This window comes from Triticum urartu, chromosome 6A, assembly GCF_056163025.1.
Source record: "Triticum urartu cultivar PI428250 chromosome 6A, HENAU_Tu73, whole genome shotgun sequence".
Taxonomy (NCBI): Eukaryota; Viridiplantae; Streptophyta; class Magnoliopsida; order Poales; family Poaceae; genus Triticum; species Triticum urartu.
Window position 1 is genome coordinate 204885802 of NC_141878.1, and position 16075 is coordinate 204901876.

Below are 16075 nucleotides of genomic sequence, written 5' to 3' on the forward strand. Positions count from 1 at the left end.
TTCTCTCTATCTTCTGTAGTGGCCGGACATTGAGTCTTACTCAACTTCACACCTTGTAACACATGCAAGAACCCTTTCTTAGCTTGACCCAGTTTGAACTTCTTCAAAACTTTATCAAGGTATGTACTTTGTGAAAGTCCAATTAAGCGTCTTGATCTATCTCTATAGATCTTGATGCCCAATATATAGGCAGCTTCACCGAGGTCTTTCATTAAAAAACTCTTCTTCAAGTATCCTTTTATGCTATCCAGAAATTCTATATCATTTCCAATCAGCAATATGTCATCGACATATAATATTAGAAATGCTACAGAGCTCCCACTCACTTTCTTGTAAATACAGGCTTCTCCAAAAGTCTGTATAAAGCCATATGCTTTGATCACACTATCAAAACGTTTATTCCAACTCTGAGAGGCTTGCACCAGTCCATAAATGGATCGCTGGAGCTTGCACACTTTGTTAGCTCCCTTTGGATCGATAAAACCTTCAGGTTGCATCATATACAACTCTTCTTCCAGAAATCCATTCAGGAATGCAGTCTTTACATCCATTTGCCAAATTTCATAATCATAAAATGCGGCAATTGCTAACATGATTCGGACGGACTTAAGCATCGCTACGGGTGAGATGGTCTCATCGTAGTCAACTCCTTGAACTTGTCGAAAACCTTTCACAACAAGTCGAGCTTTGTAGACAGTAACATTACCGCCATCTTCCCTCTTCTTCTTGAAGATCCATTTATTCTCGATGGCTTGCCGATCATCGGGCAAGTCAACCAAAGTCCACACTTTGTTCTCATACATGGATCCCATCTCAGATTTCATGGCTTCAAGCCATTTTGCGAAATCTGGGCTCATCATCGCTTCCTCATAGTTCGTAGGTTCGTCATGGTCAAGTAACATGACCTCCAGAACTGGATTACCGTACCACTCTGGTGCGGATCTTCCTCTGGTTGACCTACGAGGTTCGGTAGTAACTTGATCTGAAGTTTCATGATCATCATCATTAGCTTCCTCACTAATTGGTGTAGATGTCACAGGAACCGGTTTCTGTGGTGAACTACTTTCCAATAAGGGAGTAGATACAGTTACCTCATCAAGTTCTACTTTCCTCCCACTCACTTCTTTCGAGAGAAACTCCTTCTCTAGAAAGGATCCATTCTTAGCAACGAATATCTTGCCTTCGGATATGTGATAGAATGTGTACCCAATAGTTTCCTTTGGGTATCCTATGAAGATACATTTCTCCGATTTGGGTTCTAGCTTATCAGGTTGAAGCTTTTTCACCTAAGCATCGCAGCCCCAAACTTTAAGAAACGACAACTTTGGTTTCTTGCCAAACCATAGTTCATAAGGCGTCGTCTCAACGGATTTTGATGGTTCCCTATTTAACGTGAATGCAGCCGTCTCTAAAGCATAACCCCAAAATGATAGCGGTAAATCAGTAAGAGACATCATAGATTGTACCATATCTAGTAAACTACGATTACGACGTTCGGACACACCATTACGCTGTGGTGTTCCGGGTGGCGTGAGTTGTGATACTATTCCGCATTGTTTCAAATGTAGGACAAACTCGTAACTCAAATATTCTCCTCCACGATCAGATCACAGAAACTTTATTTTCTTGTTACGATGATTTTCCACTTCACTCTGAAATTCTTTGAACTTTTCAAATGTTTCAGACTTATGTTTCATTAAGCAGATATACCCATATCTGCTCAAATCATCTGTGAAGGTGAGAAAATAATGATACTCGCTGCGAGCCTCAATATTAATCGGACCACATACATCAGTATGTATGATTTCCAACAAATCTGTTGCTCGCTCCATAGTTCCGGAGAACGGCGTTTTAGTCATCTTGCCCATAAGGCATGGTTCGCAAGTATCAAGTGATTCCAAAAGTCCATCAGTATGGAGTTTCTTCATGTGTTTTATACCAATATGACCCAAACGGCAGTGACACAAATAAGTTGCACTATCATTATCAACTCTGTATCTTTTGGCTTCAACATTATGAATATGTGTATCACTACTATCGAGATTCAACAAGAATAGACCACTCTTTAAGGGTGCATGGCCATAAAAGATATTACTCATATAAATAGAACAACCATTATTCTCTGATTTAAATGAATAACCGTCTCACATCAAACAAGATCCAAATATAATGTTCATGCTTAACGCTGCCACCAAATAACAATTATTTAAGACTAAAACTAATCTCGAAGGTAGATGTAGAGGTAGCATGCCGACAACGATCACATAGACTTTGGAACCATTTCCTACGCGCATCGTCACCTCGTCCTTAGCCAGTCTTCGCTTAATCCGTAGTCCCTGTTTCGAGTTGCAAATATTAGCAACAGAACCAGTATCAAATACCCAGGTGCTACTGCGAGCTCTGGTGAGTTACACATCAATAACATGTATATCACATATACCTTTGTTCACCTTGCCATCCTTCTTATCCGCCAAATACTTGGGGCAGTTCCGCTTCCAGTGACCAGTCTGTTTGCAGTAGAAGCACTCAGTCTTAGGCTTAGGTCCAGACTTGGGTTTCTTCTCCAGAGCAGCAACTTGTTTGCCGTTCTTCTTGAAGTTCCCCTTCTTCTTCCATTTGCCCTTTTTCTTGAAACTGGTGGTCTTATTGACCATCAACACTTGATGCTCCTTCTTGATTTTTACCTCCGCAGCCTTTAGCATCGCGAAGAGCTCGGGAATAGTCTTATTCATCCCTTGCATATTATAGTTCATCACGAAGCTTTTGTAGGTTGTTGGCAGTGATTGAAGAACTCTGTCAATGACACTATAAACAGGAAGATTAACTCCCAGTTGAGTCAAGTGATTATGATATCCAGACATTTTGAGTATATGCTCACTGACAGAACTATTTTCCTCCATCTTGCAGCTATAGAACTTATTGGAGACTTCATATCTCTCAAAACGGGCATTTTCTTGAAATATTAACTTCAACTCTTGGAACATCTCATATGCTCCATGATGTTCAAAACATCGTTGAAGTCCTGGTTCTAAGCCGTAAAGCATGGCACACTGAACTATCGAGTAGTCATCAGCTTTACTCTGCCAAACGTTCGTCACGTTGTTAGCAGCATCTGCAGCAGGCCTGCACCCAGCGATGCTTCCAGGACGTAATTCTTCTATGCAGCAATGAGGATACTCCTCAAGTTATGGACCTAGTCCGTGTAATTGCTACCATCTTCTTTCAACTTTGCTTTCTCAAGGAACGCATTAAAATTCAATGGAACAACAGCACGCGCCATCTATCTACAACAACATAGATAAGAAAAAAATACTATCAGGTACCAAGTTCATGATAAATTTAAGTTCAATTAATCATATTACTTAAGAACTCCCACTTAGATAGACATCCCTCTAATCATCTAAGTGATCACATGATCCATATCAACTAAACCATAATCGATCATCACGTGAAATGGGGTAGTTTTCAATGGTGAACATCACTATGTTGATCATATCAACTATATGATTCACACTCGACCTTTCGGTCTCAGTGTTCCGAGGCCATATCTACATATGCTAGGCGCGTCAAGTTTAACCCGACTATTCTGCGTGTGCAAAACTGGCTTGCACCCATTGTAGATGGACGTAGAGCTTATCACACCCGATCATCACGTGGTGTCTCGGCACGACGAACTTTGGCAACGGTGCATACTCAGGGAGAAAACTTCTATCTTGAAATTTAGTGAGAGATCATCTTATAATGCTACCATCAAACAATGCAGAATAAGATGCATAAAGGATAAACATCACATGCAATCAATATAAGTGATATGATATGGCCATCATCATCTTGTGCTTGTGATCTCCATCTCCGAAGCACCGTCATGATCACCATCGTCACCGGTGCGACACCTTGATCTCCATCGTAGCATCGTTGTCGTCTCACCAACTATTGCTTCTACGACTATCGCTACCACTTAGTGATAAAGTAAAGCAATTACAGGGCGATTGCATTGCATACAATAAAGCGACAACCATATGGATCCTGCCAGTTGCCGGTAACTCCGTTACAAAACATGATCATCTCATACAATAAATATAGCATCATGTCTTCACCATATCACATCACAACATGCCCTGCAAAAACAAGTTAGACGTCCTCTACTTTGTTGTTGCAAGTTTTACGTGGCTGCTACGGGCTGAGCAAGAACCGTTCTTACCTATGCATCAGAACCACAATGGTAGTTTGTCAAGTTGGTGCTATTTTAACCTTCTCAAGGACCGGGCGTAGCCACACTCGGTTCAACTAAAGTTGGAGAAACTAACACCCGCCAGCCACCTGTGTGCAAAGCACGTCGGTAGAACCAGTCTCGCGCAAGCGTACGCGTAATGTCGGTCCAGGCCGCTTCATCCAACAATACCGCCGAACCAAAGTATGACATGCTGGTAAGCAGTATGACTTATATCGCCCACAACTCACTTGTGTTCTACTCGTGCATATAACATCAACGCATAAAAGCAAGCTCGGATACCACTGTTGGGGAACGTAGTAATTTCAAAAAAATTCCTACGCACACGCAGGATCATGGTGATGCATAGCAATGAGAGGGGAGAGTGTCGTCCACGTACCCTCATAGACCGTTAAGCGGAAGAGTTATGACAACGCGGTTGATGTAGTCGTACATCTTCACGATCGACTTGTGTGTCTAGGGGTGCCCCCGGCTCCCGTATATAAACGAGCAAGGGGGAAGAGGCGGCCGGTCAGGAGGAGGCACGCCAGGAGGAGTCCTACTCCCATCGGGAGTAGGACTCCCTCCTTTCCTAGTTGGAGTAGGAGAAGGGGGAAGCAGGAGGGGGAGAGGAAGGAAAGGGGGGCGCCGCCCCCCTCCTTGTCCATTTCGGACTAGAGGGAGAGGGGGCGCACGGCCTGCCCTGGTAGCCCCTCCTCTCTTCCACTAAGGCCCAACTTGGCCCATTATGTTGGATTTCAAGTTCCGGCAGACCCTTGAGGTTCGAACACTGGGGTGCGCGCGGAGATTTCGCCTTCTACCTACCTGCACCCTCCGCCTCGCTAATATCTAAGCTATGGAAAGAACAGCACAAGAGACACAGGGTTTATACTGGTTCGGGCCACCGTTGTGGTGTAATACCCTACTCCAGTGTGTGGTGTGGTGGATTGCCTCTTGGGCTGATGATGATGAGCAATACAAGGAAGAACAGCCTCGCGAGGGTCTGTTCTTGGCTGGGGGGATGAACTGCTAGGAGGAGTTCAGTCGCCCTTCTCTCTGTGTGTGTGTGATGCTACTTGATCCGATCCTAGCTAGTTTCTCTCTTGGCTTCTAGATTCTTCCTTCTTGATTGCCCCCGTACCCTGGGGGTGGCTAGTCCTATTTATAGGCAAAGGCCCTGGGCCTGTTCCCAAATATTGAGCGGGAAGGGCGCCAACAATTGGCCATTTTGAAGGGGAACATCTGGTACACTTATCCTGACTAAAGTTGGTCCTCGCCTGCCAAAGGCTCAGGTGGTGACGCTGGCTTGGGCTCCACAATGACTTCCTCCCTGCCGTTGGACTAGTCTTGGTCTCGTTGCACCGAAACGGGTGCCTTTGCTTGATGCTCTCGCCTGCGCTTGCTCCCTTTGCACCAAAGAGGAAAGGAGGACACTGCGCGGCTGGCGCCCGCCTGGCGCCTTTGGTCGTCATTGCTTGCGTCACGGGCACCTCGTGAGGTACCCCACCTTGATCTCTCCGCCTCCTCGCGAGCCATCCTGATGAGGCCGTGCCTGAGGAAGCTCCGTGTCATCCGCCCCGCGAGGCTTGGCCCCTCGCGAGGGTCTTGGGTCTGTGTGGATGAAGATGGGCCGCGCTGGGCCCCCTTTTGAGCCACGCCACAGGCAGGCAAGTCTGGGGACCCCCATTACCAGAACACCGACAGTAGCCCCCGGGCCCAAGGCGCGCCCGGACTTGGCCGTGCAGGGAGGCGAAAGGGCAAGAGCGAAGCGCCGCGGGCCCTAACAGCCTGCGGCCTTGGGCGCCGCGTGGCGGTTGACTGGACGTGGGCGCCTCAGCAACTGCGCGAGTTGATAAGGGAGCGGCTTCTACCTAGGCTTTGCTTTTTTTTGCTTTCTCCGGTTGCTGCTCAGATCCCCTTTCTTGCGCCTCTCCTTCCTTCCTCCAAAATTTCCAGATCTACTCTGACTGCGTGACCTAGGAAGCCATGGCGCCTCGTCAGTCCCCGGCCAGAGCTTGGTACTCGTCTGCCCTGGACTCGCCGAACATGTCGGAGGCGAGCCTCGCCCTGCGCCGGATGGTGGCGGCGCAGGGCATCGACGGGGCAAAGGTGTTCAAGGCCGGCTCCGCCACCCCTGAAGGCCAAGGGAGCACCTTCTATCCGTTCTTTGTAAACGCCATTGCTGCTGGCCTGGTGCCTCCCTTCTCCGAGTTCTTCTTCTCTGTCCTCCGCCATTATAAGCTACAGGCTCTGCATCTCCACCCCAAACTCCGTCCTTCTCCTGGCAATCTTCGCCTATTACCGTGAGGCTCACGTAGGGGTGCAGCCCTCAGTGGCCTTGCTGTGCCACTACTTCTACCTCCGGACCTCTCGCGGTCCTGCTTCCGCGTGCGCGAGCTTCATCGCGTACGGTGGTGCCATTGCCATTTCGAACCCCGGGAAAAGGATTGAGGGCTTCAGGAGCAAGTGGGTCTTGGCAGATGCTGGGCGCATCCACCCTCGGCTGATCTTGCCCACGGAGCAACCCATGAGCTCCAGCGATTGGGGTCGAGCGGAGCTCGCGGACCCCCGCGCGAAGCTGGTGTTGGAGAAGATGGACGCGGATCTGAGGCCGGCCAACATGGCGGCGGCGAAGCTGACCGGCGCGTCGCTGCTGAGGGAATTCCTGGAGCACCAGCTGGCTCCACTTCGGCAGTACTTACTTCCGATGTGGAGGCCCCATCCGAGCCCCGCGGCCTTGGCCGACGAAGATCTGGCTGCGTCCTCCAATCTCTGGTCGGGGGCGATGTGGCGAGGTTGGAGGGTGCTCCTACGCCCTTGTTCCTCCGCGACGACTGGGAGCAGGTAGTGGAGTCCATGCCCGTCTTCAACGGGGACGGGCCCGTGCCCATGGAAACTCCCGGGGAATCGGTGGACGTGTCCTCCGACGACTCCAGCGAAGAGTAGGAAGGAGGGGAGCGGGAAAAAGGGCCTGACTTCGAGGCGACTGACGGAGAGTCGAGGGATCCCCTCCCTCGGCGTAGGTCCCGCGCTCTCCGCCTCTCTCCGAGCGATGACGACGAGGATGATGACGAGCAGGGCGGCGGGAGCTTTCCCCCGATCCCGAAGAAGGACAGGACCGGGCTGATCTCCCGCGGGTCTGCCCCGGCCCCGAGGCGGACCGCAGACGCACCTTCCGCTCCCGAGCTTCCCAAGGTTGACCCTTCCAGCCGGCTTTCAGGCTTTAAATTTGGCCGGAGGCTGCCCGAGCTCACTGGCGACGACCCGTAAGCGCTTGATTCTTGTCTTTATTTCTTATCCTGCTGCTGAGGCTTGACGTCCACATCTCTTGGACAGGCTGGCGCCCGCAGCAAAGAAGCCGAAGGGAGCTCCTGAGGTTCCATCCGTGGCAGTGCCTCTGCCCGCGAAGGAAGGTGACCGCGACGCATGGGCTTCTCCTGCCCGGTCGTCCTCGCGAGGCCTGGCTGAGCCGGCTGGGGCGAGCTCAGCTCCCATGGCCCTAGTGACTCCCGAGGTGCCTTTGCCTGCTGCCGCCACTACAGCCGTTGGGGCGCAGCAGGCTCCGCCTCAGGATGCTGTGGTCGCGCTGCCGCCTTCTCCTCCTACTCCACCGACTACTGTCTCTCCGACTCCTCCTGCCGTTCTGGATCGTCCTGCTGCTGAGCTGGACCAGCTGCGGTAGGATCTTCTTGGCGCTGACCCTCGCTTGGTGGCCGGGCGCTTGGAGCTGGCTTCAGGATGGATTCGCTCCGATGCTTCGATTCGGGCGGCGCTGGTCTAGGCTTCGACGGCTTGCGATGAGGAGAGTCAGGCCGTCCTTGAGGCGAAGGCTGCTCGTGACGCAGCCCTGGGGGAGGTGGTCGACGTCCGTGGTCGCTGCAAGGCGCTGGAGGATGAGCTGCAAGGCCTGCGGGACCAGCTTGCGAAAGAGGCCTGCCTTTGCCAAGAGCAGGAAGAAGGCGTGAAGGCTTGCGAGGCGGCCGTCAAGGAGAGGGAGGTCAAGATCAGGAGGCGCCGTGACCGCCTAGGCGCGCTGGAGCAGGAGTTGGGGGTGAGGAAGGTCGAGCTGGACGACAAGGCCTAGGTTCTTGCCAAGGACCACGTGGCCTTCGCGGAGATGGAGGCGAAGGCTCGCTCCTCGCTGAGGACGCTCTACGGCAGCGGCCTGGAGAGCCCGCTGGCTGGCGCCGAGGACGGCCCCGCCAAGCTGCTTCCCTTCCTGGTTCGCGCTCTTGAAGATGTCGCCCTTGGCCTTGGCCCCACGGCCGAGGCCGAGGCGCGTGTCCTGTCTTCTGCAGCGCTAGCGCGGGTCCTCACCCACATCTACCTTCGCGATCCCGGCGTCGACCTCGACAGCCAGCTGGAGCCAGTAAGCGGCGAGCATGCCGCTGCCGCTGCCGAGGCCGTGAAGGGTCGCGCGGAGGCTCTGCTGGGGAAGTTCCGGGCCTTCAGCACCAAGCCGAAGCAAGGCGCTGCCGACCCCGCTGCTCCATGAGGCGAACCCACTCCGCGCTGCTCCACCGCCGACAAGTGACTCCGTTGTGGCTCCTGTCCTGCCTTTAATTCCTGCACATGTATCATGCATCGGGGAGGCGTTTAAACTTGCATTTGGCATTGAGATAACAGTGTGGACTGTAATATTTGCTTTTGAATTCCTTGAAATTTACGCTTTTCCTTCCTACTTTCTTATGTTCTACACCGGCAGAGCCTGGCCCCGCGCATACCTCAGCCGCCGTTAGCCCCGACCGGGAACCAGGACGGGACCAAGGAGTGAGGGGCTACGTGACAAGTTAGGCTCCTGAGTCGCGATGCTCAGGAGTCCCCCTTAGCGCACGAGCAACAAGTAGGGAGGTGTGATGTGGGTGGATCTACCGTTCTACGTCTGCAGGGCCCGGCCGCACGCATACCTCAACCGCCGTTAGCCTTTCGGAACTAAGGAGTGAGGGGCTACGTGACCGGTTAGGCTCCTGAGTCGCGATGCTCACGAGTCCCCCTTGACGCTCAAACGGCCTTCGTAGCTTGGCTCCGCTCGGGGAGAGACGCGCGATGAACCAGGCCCGGGGGGGCCTGGCTAGGTGGCGTGCGTCTGGGCGTGACCCAGGCGCAGCCCCCGTGCCCAGCCCCCTCACGCGGCACTCCCGAGGGGAGGTGTTACGATGAGGCTAGACACTGAGCTCTGGGCTCCCCGAGGTTGATGCGGCCCGGGGGCCGCCCTCAGTTGTTTATCACTAGCGCGGAGCATAGCGCTTCCGTATGTGTACGGGCATAGCCGCTCCTCGGCAGTGTCGTCAGCCAGCACAGAGCATGGTGCTTCCACTGGTACGTGGGAGGGGGATCCCCTCCGGGAGGAGCCCCCGGGGCGTGTACAGCCCCGCCCTAACACGTGGCTGGCACGGTAGGGTCTGCCGAGGTGTATCTGGGCACCCGTGAGCCAGCGCGGGACTCACGGGGCCCTACCTCTAGGCGGGTTGCGCCTGGCACTGGGCCTTATCTTGTGATGTGTCCCTGCAAATTTGGTTAGATGCCGGCACTCTACGTCCTCGGGTCCCGGCCCTCGAGCTGGTCTCAGCCGTCGCTGGTATGCCAGGTCGCGATGCCGTGGACAAGGCCAGAGGGTGAGGGCTGGAGAGCCAGTAAGAGCCCTGAGTCGCGATGCTCAGGTACCCCCCTTTAACGTGCAAGTGGTTGGCATGGAGAAGAAGAGGTGTCGTGGACAGGCATCAAATAATCAAGCATGGTGGGTCGAACGCATAGCCGGAAATAAACGCAAAAGGGATACATGCCGCTGGTTCTGGCCCGAGCGACTTGGGGGATGATGCAGCCCGAGGGGCGCCCCCAACAAGGTAAGCTAACAACATGAAATAAAAGGGATACATGCCACAGGGACGGACCCACGCGGCCTGGGAATAATGCAGCCCTGGGGGGTGCTCCCAGCTGGAAATGAAACTTGGAAGATGTCACCTGATGATGTTGAGGACGAAGGAGTGTTGGCGTAGTAGACTCGGTGGGCTGCGGAAGCTGATCCTCACGAGCCCCCAGGCCCAGGGGCCTCGGGAGGCTCCGGAGGCGCTGGTGGCTCCTCGCAGACCATCTCCATCTCCGCCAGGGCTGCGGAACGCCTGGCCTCTTGAGCCTCCATGATGCCCCTCATGAGGCGCTGGTACGTGGCAGCCGCGTTCGGCAAGCCGTAAGGCATGCGAACGTAGCTGTGGGGTGGACCTTCGCAGCGCCCCACTCGCGAGGGCTAGAGGCGCTCCAGAGAGGCGACTCGATTGAGCCCTGGTATGTCGATGCAGACGCGCAGCCCACCATCCTCGCCTGGATGGGGAGCCACAGCTGGTGGGCGGCGGCCGCCTTTCATGACTCTTGACTCCTGTAGCTCCTGAATGGCCTTGCCGACGAACTCCTGAGGGTCTGGCTCTCCTTGCCTTACTCCTTCTTGAGGGAAGCGTGCTTCGAAACACGCCTCCATGTGGTGCCCAAGCGCCTCCCTCGTGACCTTAGCCAGGTCGGTGGCCCTCCAGGGGAGAGCCCCCGAGACCTGCCTGAGGAGGGCGCCGGGCGTGCTTTCCTATGCGATGGAAGGAGGTTCCCCCTGGGCAGGCGCGGGCCCTGAGGGGCCTGCCTCCTAAGGGGCCGGGCCGGACGATGTCTTCTTCTTCTTCTTGGGGGCGGTCTCGAGAAGCCTCCTGCTTCCGCGATCCGAGTCTTCCAGCGATGCGGCCTGAAAGGCTCGTTCTAGGGAACACACCGTATCCTTCTCTTCACAGGGCACCATGATGACTCCGCCACTTCCTGGCATCTTGAGGACGTTGTAGCCGTGGTGAGTTACGGCCATGAACTTGGCCAGCGCTGGGTACCCAAGGATGGCGTTGTACGGCAGGCGAATGTGAGCGACGTCGAAGTCAATGAGCTCGGTGCGGTAGTTTTCGCTTGCCCCGAAGGTGACAGGGAGGCGAACCTGCCCAATCGGGACCGTGGAGCCGTCGGTGACTCCGGAGAAAGGCTTGGTTGGCTGAAGCTGGTTGTAGGGCACTTGGAGATTGTTGAATGTTTCCACGGACAGGACGTTGAGCCCTGCTCCGCCATCGATGAGGGTCCTGGTGACCACCATGTTGCTGATGATTGGGGAACAAAGCATTGGGAGGACTCCGACTATGGCCGCACACTTGAGCTGATCTGCTGAGCTGAACGTGATGGCGCACGCCGACCACCTGAGAGGGCGCGTGACTTCGAGCTTGGGGAGGACTGTATTCACTTCGCGAGCGAACTGCTTGAAGATGCGTTGAGAGGCTGGGGCTTGAGCCCCGCCCAGGATGCAGGCGATCGCGCGCGGCTCCTGGAAGCCCCCAGCCCCCTCGTCCTGATGGCGGTCCTCGTTTCTCCTTGGCTGCGGCGGCAGCGGTGGGAGGCGTGCGTTGCCTTGTGGTCGATCCTCGCGAGGCTGATCCCTCCAGTCTCCCTCGCGAGGCGGGTCTTGCCAGCGATCCTTGCGAGGTCGATCGCGCCACCCTTGGCGCAGGCAGCGGTCTTCCCAGCGTCCTGCGTTCCTTCCTCCTCCTCGACCGCAGCCCCGGTCACCGCGGTCGGGGCGACGGCCGATCCTTCCTTCTCGCACGGCTCGGAGCTCTTGACATTCATTGGTGTTGTGGGTGTGGAGGTCATGGTACACACAGTACCGACTGCCCTTGGAAGATTCGGGCTGATCTCTACCCCGCTTGGTGTCTAGTTCTGCCGCGAGCACGGTAGCCCCCTTGCGCTTCACATCCTTGGCCTTGGGCTTCTTCTCTGCTGGGTCCGCGGTGGGCAGCTCGAGGAGGGAGAGACGCCCTTCCTCAGCCCTAGCGCACTTGGTTGCCAAGTTGAACAACTCCAAGGAAGTGCACAGGTCTTCATGCATCGCCAGCTTCTCCTTCATCTTGACATCGCGCACGCCGTCGGAGAAGGCTGAGATGATGGCCTCCTCGGTCACCTTGGGAATCTTGAGGCGTGCGTTGTTGAAGCGCTGGATGTACTTCTGTAGGGTCTCTCCGGGTTGTTGCTTGATGCGGCGCATGTCGCTCACGGCGGGTGGCCGGTCGCGAGTACCTTGGAAGTTGGCGATGAAGCGGGTGCGCATCTCGTCCCAGGAGGAGATCGTGCCTGGAGCCAGGTTCGGGAGCCAGGTGCAGGCCCCGTCCTAGAGCGCCATGGGAAACCAGTTCGCCATGACCTTCTCGTCTCCGTTGGCAGCTTCGATGCCCAGCTCATAGAGCTGGAGGAACTCCGCAGGGTCGGCCGTGCCGTCGTAACGAGGAGGCAGGTCTGGCTTGAACTTGCCGGGCCATGCGACGCTGCGTAGCTCGGTGGTGAAGGCACGGCAGCCTGCTGTGGCCACGAGAGGCCTTGGGTGACGGAGAGCTTGGTCTTGCATGTCCCCTCGCGCTGCAGCTGGGAGCAGCGCGGGGTCTTGACGTGCGGGAGCAGGAGCATGGTCGCGACGTGCTGGAGCAGGGAGCGCTCGGGCAGCTTCTTGGGGGCGAGGGACTTCTTGGCAGCTCTGCTCTTGCCGCGCTGGCACCTGACGGAGCAGGTTCCGCCCAGAGGCCACGCGCCTTGGAGCCATGGCGCCTTCTTGAGGAGGAGGCGGCTAGGGCACCCCCGGAGCTTTGTCGCCCGCGCGGGGCAGGGTGCGGTGCAGCGGAACGGACGACGCAGGAGAGCCCCCTGCGGCGCGGACGAGCTCGGCGACGCGGTCGAGCCATTCTTCATAGACGTCGTTGACGGGACGGTAGCGCTGGAGCTCGTTTGCCGCGATGAGCGCAGCTCGAGCCTCCATGGGTGCGCGGAGCGCGCGGGACGAAGAACCAGCTGGGGTGAGCGAGGGAGTAGCGGTGCGGCCGTCTTGCCGCACGGAGGATGCTGAGACGACGCTTGCTGCTTGTTCCCCACCGGGCCGGTGGCGACGTTGACGGCATGTGACGGGGAACGGCGAGGACGCCTGCCGACAGGAGCCATCTGGGTGATGCGGGAAGCGAGAGCGGCCTGGCGCTTGGTGCGGGCCCGACGAGCGTCAGACATGGATGCGATGGTCGGAGGAGAACGGGGTGGTGGAAGATGAATTCCGGCGCACCCCTACCTGGCGCACCAAATGTCAGATTTCGGGTTCCGGCAGACCCTTGAGGTTCGAACACTGGGGTGCGCGCGGAGATTTCGCCTTCTACCTACCTGCACCCCTCCGCCTCGCTAAGATCTAAGCTATGGAAAGAACAGCACAAGAGACATAGGGTTTATACTGGTTCGGGCCACCGTTGTGGTATAATACCCTAATCCAGTGTGTGGTGTGGTGGATTGCCTCTTGGGCTGATGATGATGAGCAATACAAGGAAGAATAGCCTCGCGAGGGTCTGTTCTTGGCTGGGGGGATGAACTGCTAGGAGGAGTTCAGTCGCCCTTCTCTCTCTCTCTCTGTGTGATGCTACTCGATCCGATCCTAGCTAGTTTCTCTCTTGGCTTCTAGATTCTCCCTTCTTGATTGCCCCCCTACCCTGGGGGTGGCTAGTCCTATTTATAGGCAAAGGCCCTAGGCCTCCTCCCAAATATTGAGCGGGAAGGGCGCCAACAATTGGCCATTTTGAAGGAGAACATCTGGTACACTTATCCTGACTAAAGTTGGTCCTCGCCTGCCAAAGGATCAGGTGGTGACGCTGGCTTGGGCTCCACAATGACTTCCTCCTTGCCGTTGGACTGGTCTTGGTCTCGTTGCACCGAAACGGGTGCCTTTGCTTGATGCTCTCGCCTGCGCTTGCTCCCTTTGCACCAAAGAGGAAAGGAGGACACTGCGCGACTGGCGCCCGCCTGGCGCCTTTGGTCGTCATGGCTTGCGTCAAGGGCACCTCGTGAGGTACCGCGCCTTGATCTCTCCGCCTCCTCGCGAGCCAGCCTGATGAGGCCGTGCCTGAGGAAGCTCCGTGTCATCCGCCCCGCGAGGCTTGGCCCCTCGCGAGGGTCGAGGGTCTGTGTTGATGAAGATGGGCCGCGCTGGGCCCCCTTTTGAGCCACGCCGTAGGCTGCAGGTAGGCAAGTCCGGGGACCCCCATTCCCAGAACGCCGACACATTAACCCCCCCCCCCCCCCGGGGGGGGGGGGGGGGGGGTTCTGGTAACCCCCGGTACTCCAGTAAAATCCCGATTTCACCCGGAACACTTCTGATATCCAAATATAGGCTTCGAATATATAAATCTTTATGTATCGACCATTTCGAGACTCCTCGTCATGTCCGTGATCACATCCGGGACTCCGAACTACCTTCGGTACATCAAAACATATAAACTCATAAAACCGATCGTCACAGAACTTCAAGCGTGCGGACCCTACGGGTTCGAGAACTGTGTAGACATGACCGAGATACGTTTCCGGTCAATAACCAATAGCGGAACCTAGATGCTCATATTGGTTCCTACATATTCTACGAAGATCTTTATCGGTCAAACCACACAACACTATACGTTGTTCTCTTTGTCATCGGTATGTTACTTGCCTGAGATTTGATCGTTGGTATCCCAATACCTAGTTCAATCTCGTTACCGGCGAGTCTCTTTACTCGTTTCGTAATATCCCATCCCATAAATAACTCATTAGTTATCATGCTTGCAAGGCTTACAGTGATGTGTATTACCGAGAGGGCCTAGAGATACCTCTCCGGCGATCGGAGTGACAAATCCTAATCTTGATCTATGCCAACTCAACTAGTACCATCAGAGACACCTGTAGAGCACCTTTATAATCACCCAGTTATGTTGTGACGTTTGGTAGCAGACAAAGTGTTCCTCCGGTATTCGGGAGTTGCATAATCTCATAGTCATAAGAATATGTATAAGTCATGAAGAAAGCAATAGCAGTAAACAAACGATCGAGTGTTAAGCTAACGGAATGGGTCAAGTCAATCACATCATTCTCCTAATGATGTGATCTCATTGATCAAATAACAACTCATGTCTATGGTTAGGAAACTTAACCATCTTTGATCAATGAGCTAGTCAAGTAGAGGCATACTAGTGACACTATGTTTGTCCATGTATTCACACATGTATTATGTTTCCGGTCAATACAATTCTAGCATGAATAATAAACATTTATCATGAAATAAGGAAATAAATAATAAATTTATTATTGACTCTAGGGCATATTTCCTTTAGTGCCGCCACCCAGAGTTCGGCCTCACGGGGGCGGACGGGATCAGGAGCAGGGGTTTTTTTTGCGGGCGAGCAGGGGGTTGTACACGACGGCATCTACTTACACCCACTGCCTCCGAAATCGCCCAGCGTTCGGATAGAGAAATGTGTCGATGATGGAGCCTGCAGTCACCACCACCACCTGAAGCGACATGCGCCCCGACCGTTGCTCGCCGTCGACCAACTGAAGAGAGAAGAACTGAGGAGCAGGGCCACAAAGGGTGCAATGCCCACGAAGGCCTCGCACAAGAACGCAAAGGCGGAGAGAAGAGCCTTGGATCCGGGATCTAGATGCAGCGCATGATTTGGTAGTGAGAGCACGACATTGAAAAAATTGGAGAACAGCGGCAACAGGCTAGCGAAAAGGGCGTAAAGATGAAGAGGGATCTCGGTAGCCCCCATGTCAGATATAAGCGGGGAGGCAGGCCAGATCTCCGCCGCCCTCCACTGATTGGAGTCAGTGGCAATCGCATGCCGGACGTTGTCCAGCCCCGTGCGGTTGATCATGGTGGACCGACCCAGTGCAGGCTCCGGTCTCTTCTTCTTGGGGGCCATGGCGGCGAGGAGAATCTGAGCTAGCGCGGAATCCCACAATGAGGGTGTGAGCAAGCGAAGGGGGAAGGAGAAGAAGGCGAGCGCGCAACAGGTCAAT